The sequence below is a fragment of the Zosterops lateralis genome (genome assembly GCF_965231275.1).
Source record: "Zosterops lateralis genome assembly, chromosome: 3".
Classification (NCBI taxonomy): domain Eukaryota; kingdom Metazoa; phylum Chordata; class Aves; order Passeriformes; family Zosteropidae; genus Zosterops; species Zosterops lateralis.
The window spans coordinates 80,081,069-80,085,001 of NC_139764.1; positions in this window are offsets into that span (position 1 = coordinate 80,081,069).

Consider the following 3,933-nt stretch of genomic DNA (forward strand, 5'->3'; position numbering starts at 1 on the left):
TGGGGCATGATGCTGCCCTGGACAAGAAGTTCAGTGCAAAAGGCCTGGATAATCATGGATGGCCTTGCTGGGACAACCAAATTCAGCAAGCTGTCTGAGTCCTGCTCATAACAGTGGGAATGAGGCAAATAATAATTTTGAATGTGAGATGCTGCATGAACCAGGCATATCAGCAAACTTCAGTCACTTCTGAATTCCTGGCCCTCCCCTGGGATTGGTCTTGCATCTGGCATAGCCAGGATTTTCTCAAAGGCTACTAAACTTTTCCCAGCTATGGCTTGAGCAACTGGAGCATGGAGGGGAGGATTAATCTCAAGCAATGAAATTTCATGTCACTGACAGTTTGTTTGGGTTTGGTTTTTTTAGTTAGGATGACAGAGATATGTGTGTAGGAACGGGAAATCCTGCAAGTGTATCCATTTCAAAACACTGTTAGAAAGGTTTTCTCTGCTTGTGGACAGACTGTAGCCACATGATCCCTTTCTGTCTTCACTTCCTTCTTCCCCTATTCCAAGATGTCAGGAGTGACTGGAAAGACTACTTACAGTCTTTCTCAAAATTTCCATTGCCTGGCTTCATCTTTCCTTCTTCCTTCTAATTCTGTATCTCAGATATCTACGAAAAGGTAAAAAAGCTTTTTTAATCTGAAGTTCAAAGTAAACTAGCTGTGCTATCAACTTGCACATACCCCTATCTTCTCTGACAGCATGGGAGTATTTGTTTGCTCACTGTGAATGTTGCAGCGATTTGTATGTCTACTTTAAAAAAAATTGAATCAAAGGATTAATAATATATCATCAAGTAGCATTCCTTTTTGTGAAGTTGCATCCATACCCCAAAATGCTACATCAGTAGCAGATTCTGAAGATACGAACTTCAATATGAGACTAAAAAACCATGTCAGTTTTCAGCTTTAACTGATGCCTAGAGAGGCTGACCTAGAACAAAGGCTAGACAGAGTTCAAGGAATAAAGTAGGTATTTATTAAAGGCCTTCCAAGGATACACCTTGGGCAGTACAAGAGCCTGGCTGGAGTTCTGCCCATGATGGACCCAAGATGGACCCAAGGTGGGATGGACCCAAGACAGACCCAAGATGGATGACTGGTCATGAGGTTTCACACTTTTATAAGTTTTGGTCCATTTACATATTGGGATTAATTGTCCAATCACAGCTTCAGGTTATGAAGTCCCATCCTCCCAGTTTGCTCTCTTCAATTTGCCATTGCTTATACTTTTTGGGCCTGAGGCTGTAACGATTGTCCTTGGTTCTCAAGCAGGAAAAGGATTGCTTTGTCTAGCTACCCTGTGAAGAGAACTTGCTAACACTTTATATGAAGTTCAGAGTCACACACTAAGGCAGTACCAAATCTGAAAAATATGAAAGCTAAAACTTAAGGCATCATAACAACCCTTGACATTACCTGGTTAAAGATGCATATATGTCATTTCTGCACTGTTATTCTGAAAGACAGATTAATTCAATAAAAGATATTAGCATATGGGCTTTTTCCTATGTGCAATACTTTCTAGAAATAATGTTCTCTAAAAAACAGGCAAAGTTTAAAAGTTTTCCTTTTCTGTGGATGAATCATTTGGCCATTTGAATAGACTGAACTAATAGGAATTCTATTAGCTTGAGCTCTGTATACCAGAGAGAATGACAGCAGTGCATAACAAGAAGGAGCATGTTGTGTGTGTGCATCCCTCCTTTCACAAATCCAGTTCTGGCATACTAATACATGACAGGAGGGAAAAATTCAAGATGAGGAACTATTCATCCCATTGTCTCTGTGGCTGTGGAGGTAATTGTGATGAATTGCTCTGGAATATTTTTTGAGTTTTCTGTAAGCTCTTTGGCCCTGTATTTTTTAATTGAATCTTTAGCACTTTAATAAAGGGTACAATGTTTTCCCAGGGTGTACTGGAAGAAGAATGTCTCAAAATGGAAAAACGAAGAACATTTTCCATGATTTATGCCATTGATTCTGCAAACATAATATGTAGAGCAGAACTTTGGCAGGTGTTAATCAGTATATTTTCCTTCACACCAGTAGAGCTGCTTCAGTTTATACCAGCTGAGAATCTGGCTCTGTATATTAAATAAAAAAGTGGGTCTGGCTTCCTGATCTTTTGTAGTAGACTCACAAAACTGTTCGTTATTGAGCTGTAGGCTTGAAAAGCAATCTCACTTTTCAGTATTGGCAGCAGCCTGAAGAAATGGGAACATGGTGTGCTGAGCTCCTGGGTAGAAGAAGGTTTTCTTCCAAACCATAACAACCTTTTTGGCTATCTGAAGAAATATGTTCAAACTTCCTTGCCAAGGAAAGATGGGACACTAGCCAGTTACTACATGAAGGCTTTGAAGATGGAGGGAATAATAAAGGGGGGAAAAATTAAAAAGGAAAATCTTCTTGTTCCCAGATGGGTAGCTAAGGTGTAACCATTCTTCTCTCTGTTTTGGGGTCAGAAGCACAAATTGGGCCGATACATGCAAATCAATAATTTTTTTTTTTTTTTTTTTTTTTTTTTTTACTTCTTTGTCTCAGATGTTGTGTCTGGTTTTCACATGACTGCAAGGTTTTAAAATAGGTCCAGTTAGTTTCGAAGAGCATCTTCAGGTGGTATTTCTGATCTGTACATGATTCTGGACCAAGCTCTTTGAAAGTTCATGCACGCTACAATTTGCTGTATTTGCAAACTATAGTCTGCACATTGCAATATGATTTACTATAGGTAAATCAATCCAAACCCTACCTGATATTCCTGACTTAATGAGGAGAAGAGGCAAGACATAATTTTGGAGAAGAAATCAGGGATTCTAGGGGAAAACAGGAACACTGTTTTGGCAGAAATTATAAAAATGCACATGTGTGTTAGTAATGCAAATTGTCATTTTCAAACAATTGCTTCCAGAAAAAAAATAGTAAAAACTTAGGTGGAAGTTGGAGGAAAATTGGGAAGCTGCATAAATATATGCACACTACTTATTTTTTCTAATCCTTAGACAAGCTTCTTTCAGTCAAGATAATTACTCAGGATAAGCTCAGAGGAGCACTGGTTCTTATGCATTGAAATATGAAACAACGTTCCCATAATGTGAAGCTCCTGTGAAATCTTAAGGTGGCAAAAAGTGAGCTTTATGTAACAAATATGGGGGGAAAGGATATAAAAGCTTGATGGGTTTGAATGTCAAAGTCTGGTGTCCACTGACTGTACTTAGATGTTGCAATTGCTTGTTTTGGAAGGAATGTACTTCTCAATATACTGAGCACACTATTTTAAATACTAAATCTCTCTTGAATAAGCAATATTTTGTTACCCCAGAATTTTATTATATCAGACTGATCTTTAAATTATGCTTTCTGTTGTTAGAGTTTGACCTAAACTCCAAAATAGCTCTATTATGTCCAGTGACCTCGTTCTTATCAGGTTTGCAGGTCAGTGGCGAATTAAGCAGCCAGCTTCCTGCTAATTAATCCTATTTAGTTAAAGAACTGGTAGACTGAATTATCTCTGTTAAAAGGAAGTTTTTACATGATTGGCACCAGATTACTGTTATGAATGACAACCCTTTGCAACTCTGACATATAATACATAAGCAGAAACATAGAAGAGAAAAAAAAGAGGACAGCATACAAATGCTGTCTTGTTCTTCAGGGATTCCCTATGACATGAATGATCAGAATTATTAAAGCACCCAGATGGCACTCTGAAATTACACAGTCCCTGCCAGGTGAGTCCAGGTGTCTTGTCAGAAGCCCAAGTCTCCAGCTGGTGTGACTGTAGACGGGAGAGGCAGACAAAGCCAATGGTATATTTCTGTACACAGTCCTTGTACCCCTCCAGAATAACAGTGGCCTGGCAGAATTGAAACCCTCTGCGTGTCAGGAAGCCTCTATCAAAATGTCTGACACAGACTTCACAGCTTGTT